This window comes from Drosophila biarmipes, chromosome X (genome assembly GCF_025231255.1).
Source record: "Drosophila biarmipes strain raj3 chromosome X, RU_DBia_V1.1, whole genome shotgun sequence".
NCBI lineage: Eukaryota > Metazoa > Arthropoda > Insecta > Diptera > Drosophilidae > Drosophila > Drosophila biarmipes.
Genome location: NC_066611.1, coordinates 2,387,801 through 2,401,260, shown reverse-complemented (window position 1 = coordinate 2,401,260; position 13,460 = coordinate 2,387,801). Strand labels below are relative to the sequence as shown.

At 42.5% G+C, this 13,460-nt stretch overlaps 1 protein-coding gene across 2 annotated transcripts in view; it reads right to left on the bottom strand.

The window, feature by feature from the left end:
* Nucleotides 1-1,538, bottom strand: part of LOC108035802 (neurotrimin) — a 37,440-nt gene extending 35,902 nt beyond the window's left edge. For both annotated transcript variants that reach the window (XM_017111544.3, XM_017111545.3), the window contains exon 1: nt 1,305-1,538. The gene's annotated coding sequence lies outside the window, so the exon portion shown is untranslated. The remainder of the gene's footprint in view (nt 1-1,304) is intronic.
* Between the last annotated feature and the right edge of the window lie 11,922 nt (nt 1,539-13,460).

Below are 13,460 nucleotides of genomic sequence, written 5' to 3'. Positions count from 1 at the left end.
TATTTTGAAGTTTAAATCTGAACGGAAATTGACGACTTGGCAAGTGATCCCGGTTAAGAATCTTGTATCTTCCTTGTATCTGTTACCTACTTTCCGACGAATACAATAAACAAGTTTGGGTAAAAATACGGTTGCACTCCAAAATAGAAACGTGTTGCACAGTGTCAATATATACAATGAATTTGTTTTACACCACACGATACATTTGTTGATTCATATTCTCTCACTTAACAACCGAATAAGAAGAAACTTATCGCAGATCCAACTAGCCATGTCTCTCTATCCGTCATGTCAGGTGTCGGATGATAATAATTGTTCAAGTAAGTCCGATTGGACTATATAAAAATAAAATATAAATAAAATGTATGCTGTTTGTTTTTTTGCAAGCCGTGATTATAAATACTACCTAAAGCTGATTATGCAGAAATGCTCAATATAGACTATTCTGGCATTAGTTTGCACAGATAAACTTGGGATATACTATTTATTTGTTTTCCTAGATCATGACGCTTCTCAGGGATCCGCATGGAATTAAGATGCATTTGTAAAAATGTAAACATTTTTTGCGCTAATCTCTCAATGATTTTGCCGGCTATTAAGTAGACATAAGGTATTGCAATGCCTGATTGACGTCGAATATCCCGACTGGTAAAAGTAACGTACCGCAAAGGATGTTTACCATAGCCGATTAGAATCAACGAAGATTAAATCATATAACCTATACATGGTTATCCTAAAAATAAGAAAAGAAAAGCACTCCTTAATCATTATTTATCTTGAACTCCGTTGGAATGTTAACCTTGTAGAAATACTATTAAATGTGCCGCCCACAGACCGTTTCAATAATGCTTTGATAAACATAAAAGTAAATGGCCAATTTTTTGAAAGAATAACCAAAGTATGAACTGTTTAGCTCACTAAAAAGTACTAAAGGTATGGGCGAATCGCTGCGATCAAAAGTAGTTGGATGGAAAAATCTCAACGATGAAGGCAAACGTAACTTTAAGATGCAATGAACTGGATATGCATTCACTCATGAACAGCCCAAGTGACTCGCAAACAACTCGATTGGTGTAAAAGTTGTCTGACTGACTGTGAAAGGATGATAATGTTAACGTACCGATAATGCAATTGACAACTGAGTGAACAAGCTTTTGTGAAACGATTGGAGGCGGCGATCAACAGGAAGTGATATGAGGGATTGAGAAAGGGACGGACTTCACTTTACTAGTACTTCAAAAGCACAGTCACTGCTCAAGGTGAATTTCACGCGGAAACCAGCGAACCAGAGTTTCTAGAATTACCTTTTTCAAAAACAAGTGAAGACTCGAAACGGGTCCAAAGCACTGGCCAACACTTGAAAAAACTTGGAAAATAAACAAACACACTTGACAAAAAACTCTTTCTCAGACTTTCGCTAGAGTAACTATCACTTGTTGTTGTTCCGCGCGGCTTGAAAAGCCTTTCGAAATTCTGGAATATCAGACTCGGCACTAGGTCCTTTCGTATCCCGCATGCACCGGACTGAACTGAACCGACGCGCTAGGAAGTTGCCCGAGCACTGAGCCTGTCGCGCCAAGCGCGTTTCGCATTGGGCCGACCTAGGCAACGTGCTCGTCCTTCGGCAGCACTGGCGTCCCGATTTCCCGTTTCCCGACTCGCCAACTTCCCGATGTCCTGGCATTTCGGAGCCCGTGTCCCGGCGAGCCGAAGGCCCCCGAAGCGGGCGTCGCGTCCTGAGGACGACTCGGGTGGCAGACGAAAGTCTGTCTGCTGCTGTCCTGTGGCAACATGTTGCCAGCAACATTCTAAGCTGATAAATCGGTAGGCAGGAAAGTGGAAAAATGATTCTTGGTCTTGCCTTATTGATGAGCTGAAATCTGTTGCGTACTCGCGTTCCCATTAGTTGTTGGCACCCAAGAAAATAACTCTATATTTAATTTCTATTCCCCAGAATGCAGCCCCGTTGTATCTTTGCCCACTTTCCCTTTTGCCATTCTACCTCTTTGGCCCTTTGCCCAGTTCCCCTGGATGCATCTTCCACGGCTGCTCTTATTGAGGGCCTACAAAATTGTTAAAGGCACAGACCTCACTTTAAAGCAAGAATGGAGGCTAGCTTTGGGAACCGAAAACTCGACACCCTTGCAGTTCGAACCTTAAGAGCAATGTAAACAGGTATCTTTATTATATTCACATTAATTTTCCGATCTTGGTCCAATTTTTATACCGTTGCAGAGGGCTTAGTGATTTTCGTCAGAATTTTAAACGTAGTAAAGGAGACGTTTTCGACCCCATAAAGTTTATTTAATATAAGTTATATATTTTAGATCAGCATCACTGAACGTTTCGATCCAGACATGTCCATCTGGATCGGGATAAAACCTTTTCAAAATCTTATTTCTACTGCAGGTTTTATATAGAACGGTACCAGCCGAATGAATTATATCCTATGGCTTTAATTAATTTAAAAAAAAATATTTAATTCATTAAGTAACAGTCCTTATTAAAGAACGATTTCATGCTGGCACAGTCGTAACCTTATAATATTAATGTAATTTAGATATATCATGCTTATTTCATTTTCAGGAGCCAATACTTGTTACTCTTACAGTTATATTAAAAATCATATGCGTATTAATCTTGGAATTAAACGTCCTTAAATACGTCCATACCTACAACTGTCTTTCTTTATTAATAAGTGTTTGCAATACAGATGTGATTAGATTTAAGAATTAATTATGCTTTATTTTATACCGAGGGTCTTTTTTAGATTTGCCCTTGCAAATCGTCCACAAAGTTTGCTTAAAATTTACTGTACCAGCTGGAGCTTATTTCGAAGAAATCGATTTCCCGAAATGTTTGTGGTTGGACTTCTAAAATCCGAATTTGATACAACGGATTTTCCAATCAAGTCAAGACCGACCATATGAAAACAATACAATTGATCAGGGGTAACAGTGCGTATGAGTTATAAACTTTGAAAGCAATTCGCAAACCCTAAAACGATTTTTTTTCAGAAGACGTCTATGTTAGATACCTCCAAGCCCATCGTATAGGCGGCTGACCTTAAAGGACCTTAAACATTTCCATAGAATTATGGAACACACTAGCAAATTAAAATTTTGCAAGTAAGAAAATTTTTTTTTTAAAAATGAATTTATACAACCAGAATTTAAACATAAGAGTAAATTTAGTCTCACAGACAACCAATAAATTTACTTCGAAACACATACAAACACCAACGGATTTTTTGTTTAGTTGTGAAGCCATGAGTCCCTAAAATCGGGCGATACACTTTTCAAAAACTCCAGATATATTATGAAATTGAATAGGACTTCCATTAAAAATGCATATTTTTATATTATGCTGCGGAAATCTCCTTTAACCAACCAATCAACCTAATTACAAAAAAAAGTTTCCTACGTTATTGATATGATTTTAGTAATAAGTTTTGAATTTGGTCCATCATGGAACAATTAATCTCTAATATTAAAAAAAAACAAGAAAGGAAGTTACTTCCGGCAAGCCGAATGTTGTATACCCTTGCAGTTATAAGAAACACCATATGACATTTTTAAGGATTATTGCTGACTTCAGTGATATTATTTTTTTGACATCTAGAGTAGTCCCAGTATTATTAAATTGAATTCGAAATTCCTAAAAATTTAAAAATGTAATTTCCAAGCTTAGAAGGTTATATGTTAAGAAACAGCAAAGATACAATTTTTTCATATTTTCCGACTCATTTTTCGATTTTTATGGCACCTGTATCATATAGTCGTCCGATTTTAATAAAATTTAATTCGGAATTCAAAACCAAATAAAAAATGTTAAAAAAACACCGAAGATATAATTTGTATACCCTTTCAGAGGGTAGAATGATTTCAGTCAAAAGTTTGGAAATATATATCTTATAGCTCCCATAGAAACAATTGGGAAAAAATTTTGAAAAAATTATATCTTCGGTGTTTTTTAACATATAACCTTCTAAGTTTGAAAATAACATTTTTTAATTGGTTCTGAATTTTGAAATAAATTTTATCAAAATCGGACGGAAGGCAGCTATATGATATAGTCGTCCGATTTTGATAAAATTTATTTCAAAATTCAGAACCAATTAAAAAATGATATTTTCAAGCTTAGAAGGTCATATGTTATAAAACACTGAAGATTTAATTTTTGCAACATTTTTTCCCGATTGTTTCTATGGGAGCTATAAGATATAGCTGTCCGATGGTACCCTCTGCAAGGGTATAACAAGGAAGAACGCTATAGTTGAGTGCCTCGACTATCAGCTACCCGTTACTCAGCTTAAGGGAGCAAAAGGGAAACCTACCGGGTAGTTCGGTAGATGTTATGTGGACGGCAGACAGATGTAAGCATTAAATCATAGCATAGTTTCCGAGATCACAGCGTTCATACAACTCGGCTGGTGATCCTGATGAAGAATATATATACTTTATGGGGTCGGAAAGGCTACATTCTACCTGTTACATACTTTCTGACGAATCTAGTAGTAATTCTACTAGTATAACAAAAATTCTATAGACCATGGCTCGACTACCAGATATATGTATGTTTCTCGGGTAAAGGGAGTTCGAGGGATATATGTAGTTAATATATCTAAGCGACTTCGAGATTGCAAATCACGCATTAGTTTATGGTTATCAAATGCAATCGATGGTTGGGTCCATTCTGGCGTTTTCGATAGCTACATAACTCTTTTATGGATATCCTTACCTTAACGTATTGCATAAGGGTAACTATTTCATGAATAAACAACTATTTACTATTACAATAGTCAAATTGAACAGCGAGCATTTCTGTGTGAAAGAATCGCCACTTCTGTGGCACCAAATAAAAAGCTAAGCATTGGATGGAGACAATCAAGACTGCTCGAAAGAGTGAGGGAAGGGGCTTACCTAGCACGAATAATTATGTTGACCACTTGAAACAGTCTCTCCTACTTCTGATCGGCCGGGATGTCACTTATACTCTAAACTTATTCTGCGAAATATAGTTAAGGCTGCAGGCGGCGAGGGAGCGTTAAATAACTTAAATAACTGCGGCTTGTGCAATCAAAGACGCTTTGTCGGCGCTCCTCTTCGTCCTGGAAAATTCACTTACCAGGTGCTTAGAGCGGGGTCCTCCTGGCCTTTCCCCTTCTCCCTCACCGCCCTGCCCCCACACATCACTTAGGCAAATCAAGGAGACCAATAAAGGCAAAGAGGCGGCAACACTTAGTCAGCCGGCCGCGATGAGAGCGAGAGTCCTTGCAGGAGCCTTGCCTATCATAAGTCGTCCTCACATGTGGGGCAGGTGGGTGGGCAGAGGTGGGCCGGGTAAAAGCACTTTTGCGCTTGTTTTAATGAAATTCAATGCGTCGGCGGCGGCGGTGGATGCGGCGGCGACGCCGACAAACCTTTTCACCAAATGAACACGAAAATGTTCATCAATGTCTGGGACAAACGGGTGACATGGGCACGGGGGTGCGCAGAAATACGCCCGAAAGTAACCAAAGAAACCCACTTTCATGCTTCATAAGTAAATTCATTTGGCACACCCGCCAGCCCCCGCGGCCCGCATCTCGAGCTTAATGAAATGTCATCAACTTTGAGGTGTTTATTGCGCCGGCAGCCCGGCGCTGGGTGCGTGACCCGACCCGGCTCCCACTTAGCCGACTCGCTCACGGCCCAGGCTCGGCGCGGGCCAGATTTGCATGCGGGGATGTCACGCACTCATCTCCCGTGCACGTTAATACATCACGGGACCGGCAGGGCGGGGGAGGGGAAACCCTTTGAGCAGGACGAACACAGGACCCGAAAATAATCTTTGAGTCTTTCTGTCAAGCTCCGAGGGGAGCCAAAGGTGTGTGTGCTAAGCAGGAAACCATTTTCATGTATCATAAATTGTCTAACACTTAAAAAGTGATTACGTCTGCGTGCTCCCCCCGGCCCTCCCTGGCTCCTTCGCCGGAGCAATCCAATCGAGGACATCAATTTATAGGGCTGCCGGCGGAGGAGCTTAGCACTTTAGATAAACAATTTTGTGCAAGTTGTTAACTTTTACGATGACTCATTAATTTTGTAGATTTTCACTCGTAGTTTGAATGGGCAGATGGCCGGGGGAGGAGCGTAGTTTCTGCTGAATTGTTGTTTGACGAAAGTTGTTTGTCGATTTTAATGATGTGACACTAAATACTCGTCGAGGGACCGGGCTCCGGGGCCCCCAAACCCCGGAGCCCCGGAACCCCGGAAGCCCGCCGCATGCTGATTGTGATTACGCCGGATCTTTTGCATAACAAAGCCTTGGGTTCCTGTTTCCACCAGCCGCAATGCATCCTGCCAAAAACAATAAACATCTCGCATTCGAAACAGATGACAGCACATCACATAATTAGTGAACTTCGGACTCCGGACCCCGGAGACCTTCGGTCCGGTTCAAAGGGTGCGTGGCAACGCCATGTCATTCCGGAGATGGGCTGTCGGTCGACGGCGGGTCATGGAGCGTGTAACTAATCGGGAAAGTTTCACTGGTTTGCGGCTGGCAGGGAGATCACGATGCGGCATTTTGCTTATTATAATTTTAATTTTAATTCTCGGAAAGGAATGGAACTGGCAGGCATATCAGTTGTCCGAATTCGTGCAAATTCAAATTTCCACCGCGCTCTAATTAGGAAATTATTCAGAATCGTTTTTCCTGCTCTGCAGTGGCTTTCTGATATGTTTGTTTACGCCATTTTTTGCTGTTTAATAATTATGTCGTAAACCCCGTATCACGGCGTACGAGGTTGCTGGAGGATAAGCCACTCATAAATAAATTGCCAAGCACTCTGCTTGATTTTCTCTGTCGTGGTGGCACTTTATGGCAGAGCTGCATTGTGCTCTAAGTGGGTCTTAAAAGAGGGTAGGTGTGTTAGAAGTGCCAGATAAAGTCGGGTAAACACTCTGAATTTGTAATATTCGGGCCCTGCACAGCCTTATCCGTATCCCTCATTGGGGATATATGAGTTCCAGTTCCTGAATACTGTTCGATACAACAATCTGCCGATATACCGACAGCGACATGCCAGTAATAATCTACTTTTGAAGTTCAAGAAAATATTATTAAAACTATTACGATATATCATAAACTAAGCTAAGCAATTGCCTTTGTGTTGAGCCTTAGGTCGATTGATTTTTTAGTCCCTGTCAGAGTTACCTCTCAAATTGACTTTTAAGAAACACAAATTACTATAGCAGGCCTTCAAGAAATTGGCCCTCCATTTTTTTAATGTCCATTGGTAATATTTAAACTTGAGTTTGGGAAGCCGGTGGAGCAAAATGCTCAGTATTCACAAAATTAAATATTCTAATTTACCATATTTTAGGACATTTTTAAATTTTATCCCCAATCAATGGAACAGTGATTACTAAGATTACTAAGTGCTCGTTGGATTAGTTAGCATATGAATTTTATTTAGTTTGTATTTTCCTAATGCAAATACATTTTGGTTGCCTCAACTGACCATCGACAAAATACCTTTTGCGATTTTAATGAGCTGCTTATTATATCTCATTTAAATTGCCGGGACCCAACAGACAGTCCCGCTTCTCGAGGGGAATTCGTCCGGGACTGAGTACTGCTCTTCAAGTACTCACTTTTCCGCGGCGCGGCATCGCATTCGCCTTCCCCCCAGCAGACAATGTGACTGATAGAGGCCCCGACTTTGCCGGCTATAATTTGATGTTCGGAAATCAAACAAACTTGGTCCTTCCCCCACCCAGGACTCTATTTTTTCTGTATCTCCTTTGTGCCTGGTGTTTGATGCTTTATTGGTGTTGTCGGGCAAATCGCTACAAAACGTAACTACTTAACAGCGACAACATTGCCAAAGGGCGTTTCGGCGGTCAGGGGTCAGGGGTCAGGGGTCAGGGTTCGGGGACGACCGTCGGGGCCTTATGGCCTGGCAAATTAAGGAATTTTCATTGAAAAAAACCTTGCCAGTCACGCAACAATCATTTGGCCTGGGCCAACGTCAACAAATACCAGGGACTACACGGAGAGAACTCGGTTTAACAGGGGTGGTTAAATATTTAGATTACCTTATATAAGATAAAGCTTTGACAGGAATTCGATAAAACATCCCTAGATCTAGCATTTTTAATTCAAATTTTTTAGAGATGTAATATAGTAAATATTGTAGTTGTTCTTTAACTTATGCTTAATATTTACCAAAATTATGGAACACGTTTATAAAAACAGGATCTACGTATTTAAGCATTCGAAATAAAACGTTTATATACGAAAATGTAATAGGTCTGCGAGTTTCGCCAAGTCGTTTTTTCTTTCTGTGCATCCTGTGCCGCCCTCAGCCCCCAAACCCCCCGTATCCTTTGAGCCATGGCCTGTCCATCAATGGAAATATGCGCCCCCTTTCACTACGACCACCTCTGCCCCACACTTTATTATTTCTTATTGAATAATTATGGGTCATTTGGTTGCGGCGACGTGGTGGGCGTGGCAGTGGGCAGTGGACGTGGGTCGCAGGTCGCGGGGTTGCTCGTCGCTTCACGTGCTTATCTTGTTTCCGTTGCTTCATTTAAAAGTTAATGACTGCTTTTAATGCCCGGGAATCGGACTTGGACTCCGAAGCGGGTGAACTTCAGCTTCCGTTCGGTGGCCATGTCACCAGGCAGGCAAATTGATTAGGTTTAAAGGCAAAAATCATGGCATACATTAGGGACACACACCACGCCGCCCGCCGACCGCCCGCCACCATTAGGGGCGAAAATGTTTTACAAATTGAAAGTCACGCAACAATTGACCAGCCCCTGCCCCCCGTCCGCTCGCCCTGGGCCCCGCGAAGAAAGCGAAAAAAGAGAAAGTAACCACATTAATGTCGGTGGTTGTCTCGCAAACGCCAGCGGCTATCAAAGGCAAATGTTATTGAATCATTAACACCTGGGCTCTCGGCCGGCTGCTGAAAAAATGATGCCATAAAGTTGATTAGAAGTCACTTAATGGCAGCGGATGTGCAGGTTTATTACAATTTGCAACGAGAGCCCGAAAGCCCCGGGTTCCGGGGTTCTGGGTGTTCCCGTCGCGTCCGACATTAGCACTTATAAAATATGCAGCGGTCGCGTGTCTGTTTCTAATAAATACGGAGCGCCCGGCGGGAATCGGAACAGGAATCGGGAATCCTTGGACCACGACCCCGCGAGCTGAACGGAGCCCCACCGAACCGGGCTAAAAGGACCGGGCATTCTATTCCGGCATTCCTGCCGGGCCACGGCACTTAAATGGCCGTAAAGACAGCGTCGAATTCTGTTCGAAGCTCGGGTGTCGGGTGCAAAGCGATTTGGGCAAGAGTGGCGGAGTGCTGGCTTAACGGTCTATTGCACGGAGAAAAGGAAGGGGCAGTCCCGCTTGCTATTGTCCTCCCGGTTTCACATATCACTTTTTCATATCGAAAGCCAAAAACTCATATCAATTACGAATGTTGATACGAATCAGCGAATGATATGAATAGAATACAAATTGGTAACATCGATTCGGTAAAATTGTGAATATTTGCATTTATTTCTTAGCTGTCAGCTTTGAAAATAAATATTACAAAATTAAAAATTGAAATTTTTACAAATTTAAAGCGGATCAGGGGCTTCTTAATGAATTTATTCAACGAAGAAAGAACCAAGCGATAGAGTACCTCGACTATGAGTTACCTATTACTCACTTTAGCTGAGTACTGAGTGAATACAAAAAAGATGAAGACATGCAAGCAAGAACGAGTTTGCAAGGCGCCACCTAGTGGCTATTACAACATTTGGTCCTGTTGGCGCCAAGCAGGTAATGAATTACGTTTTTGTTGCGAAAGAATCTGTAGAACTCTATGCGATTTTTTAAAGTTTGGTTTATTTTTTTATTTTTTAATCGATCGAAAGATATGTGCTATATAAATACATTTTGTTTTTAATTTTGTATTCTTGATCAGGATCACTAGACCAGTCGAGGTCCACTCCAAGGCCCACTAACGCTCCTGGTGCTATAACCTGTCTAGCGCCCCCTAGGAAAATAAACAAAATCGGCGCTAGATGGCGCTGTTGCAAGGTGTGCCATCTAGGAAATAGTCGCTTTCTGCTAGCATGTCTCCATCTTCCTCGCACTCCTCTTCCTCAACGAACTCAGGAATCGCATTAGCGCAAAAATCGATCGTAGTCCGTTCAGGAAGGCGTTGCGGAGTGGCACCCACTAAACGCTATATCTTCGTTAGTTAAGGCCCAATAAAATTTTGACAAAACACAACACAAACAAAATTTGTAGGAACCTATCGCTGAATTGGCCCTAAACCTCTCGGGTTTGGTGGCTTTAACCCGCCTCTCGCGCCAGGAAATATCAGCACTTCAGCACACTTCCTTTGTCCACACTAAGTATTCGCCACAAGAAGCATCATATTGACCAGGCCGCCATCCAAATTGTGGGAGTAAGACATCAGAGGGGAGTGGAGTCGCCGAGGCGGAGGACCACGGGGACAGCTGGTGGCGTTTTTAATGTTGCCAACAGTTTTTAAGTAGCACAAAAATGACGCAAGACAACCGACGAGGCGAGGTGGGGTTGTGGGTGTGGGAATGTGAGTTGCGAGCAGTTCGCGGTGGCAAGGTGGAAGGCATTTCGGCTTGACGGGCAGGTGGGCAGGCGGAACGGAGGACTAAAGGACCGAGGGACTGAAGGACAAGAGCTGGCGACGACGTTGTCGCTGGTCGACGCACGCTTAAGCATAAGTACTTCCGACTTTAAAAGGATGTCACATCCGGTTTCGCTCCTGGAGCGTGAAGCGCAGACTGGCGACGCGATAAGAGCCGGGCACAGAGACCTAGGACTCTGGGCTGTGGGACTCGGTGACCCAAGAACCAAGTACCAGCCACCGGGAGCCGGGCATGAGAGGCACAATTTAAGGTGCAACAGTTTGACAGGCTTAAGCTTTTCCTCCTCTTCCTCCCGCTGTGCTGCACATCGGGCCATCACCCAGAGCGGAGATCCCCCGGTGAAGACTTGTGGGTGGGAAGAGATACAGTCGCCAAGGAGGAAACGTGAGCAAAGCTGCTTAGGGGGAACACTTGATGCCAGTGTGACCGTGCTCTCATAATAAGCAAACTATTCTTAGTCGGCCTGCACATTCTTTCAATATATATAAAAACGTCTCCTTCACCGCGTTGCAAACTTCTGACTGAAATAGTTACACCCCCTGGAAGGGTATAAAAATGTTGAATAAATTCAGGCAAAATTAAAATGTATAGCCTTTATTGCTATGTAAAATTTCTCATTTTAATTAGAAACGGTTTTATCCACTTACAACCTAAATTGGTATAAAAAACCAACTGAATTCCTCAACTGTAAAAAATAACTTTTTTTACATTAAAAAATCTTTTTTTCTTATTTTTAGAAAATTGTCTTTAATTTTAAGGTTTTTTACCGTACACTTAAGAAAAATTGATAAATATTTCCATAAATGGTTGGATGAAAGTCATAGGCGATTTTCTTGATTTACCGGCGTATTTCTTGAATAAGGGGAGATTTTTTTGAATGTGTAGCGCCCACACTTTTTGTAAAATGTTGAATAAGTTTTAGTTTTAACTATTAGTATAAACTACCATTTCTAACCAAAAACCTCCCATCATTACAACACTTAAATTGAAATTCACAATCTTAGCAGTATTATGCTGAATAGTTGCGAGCACCTCTTAGTTCTTTTTTCACAACAGGAATTTTATATTAAAAACTGTAAACATTTTAATAACTTTCAGCTTTCCAAAACGGAACTACTAAAAGTAGAATATTTTTAAGCCTTTTGCAAAACACAATTTTTGAAGGCTTAAAATTAAATCAAAGTTTTTCAGCTTTCGGCACTTTTGGCAACGAAGCAGGAATCGCTATGCACTAAAATAAAAATACCGAAGTCTCCATAATGGGTGTAATGATAATGATGATGTTGTAATGAGTTTTGGAACCAGCAGCCCTTGCCAGCAAGACAATGGCCTGATGCTGACATTTATGCAGTTAGAGAACAATAATGAATGCGAAATTGTTGTTATAAGCGAGGCAAACGCGACAATGACAATAGAAATATGCCTACCCCTTTGCCAACCCCCTCTGCCTACGCCTCTGGAGGAACGGCATAAAAAAGAACCAAGATTGATGAAGAAGCGCCACAGAAAAAACAATAAAATGTATCTGAGGAAGGCAGAGGCCCAGAAAGGCGGGAGAGGGGAAGAGAAGCGGACCGTTAGTATCTGTATCTATGACAATCTGTGGTAACAATAAAAAAGGGCTGAAAGGACAAGAAAAACGCAGTGGAAACCACGGGGAAAGCGGCGAGTGCCGAGAAGAAAAACCGGCAGCAGGACGAAATGGGATCGGCTTGGGCTCCCCGCCCAAAAAGGGGAAGTGGATCTGGGCGGCAGCTTAAAACAATACGTTTGACAAAAGTGGAGTCAACTGCAACGGCTGCAGCCTGCACGTTGCACAATGACAGTGGGTTTGCTGGGATGTTTGGCTGCTGGGCTGCTGGGCTGCTGGGCTGCTGGGTTGCCGGGCTGCCACCGCATAATATGTGTAAAGCCAAAAGGATTTGTTATTCGAAACCGAGCGAAAAGATAAATAAACAAAAGAAGATTCCTCTCTTCTAGCCGTGCCTCCCTCCCCCGCAAACCACCCACCCTGCCCTTAATGTCGGTGGGCGGGTGTTTTCGGTGGACAGACAAAGGCCCCAAGGTTCCTGCTGTAACAAAACCCAAGAAAAAATACCAGAAAATTTTTAATAAGTGCCACAATGCAGCAGCAGAAATAAAACCGAGATGGAGGAACCAGCGGGAAGATACAGATACAGACACGGATACAGCCACAGATACAGATACAGCTACAGCCACAGATACAGATGGAAAATGGAGGGAGCAATAATGAATGCCCGGACACACACACTGCGAAGCGCAGAAGGACCAGAAGCACATGTGTGTGTGCGCTGCTATTAGAAGTCAGCCAGCGGCCAAATACCAAATACCATACACCAAACACCAAAATCCAGACAGCCACGTTGACGGGATGTCAAGCAAAACGTTTGAACGACATGGCCAAGCGGGAGCAAATAAAAATTGTTGCATTCCCCACCGGCTGTTGTCCCTTTTTTGCTGCAGTGTGGCGGCCGTGGATGGGGGTAATCACTACGGCAAAGTGACGCTTTCCATCGGTTCTGTCGCTTCATTAAGCTCTCATCACCACTCATCGAAGTGGCTTCTAATTTGTAATTTCGCTGAACCCATTTCTCAAGGTGTCAGACCACTGATAGGAGTCGAAGTCTCGAAGTCACAGTTTTGCTTTATATCCACTTCAGACTTGGCATTCGACTTTAAGCATTATTCGGCTCGGATTATCGAAGTGGCGTGTAATTTGTAACTTGACTAAGCTCTGTTCTCGCTGCTGTTTTG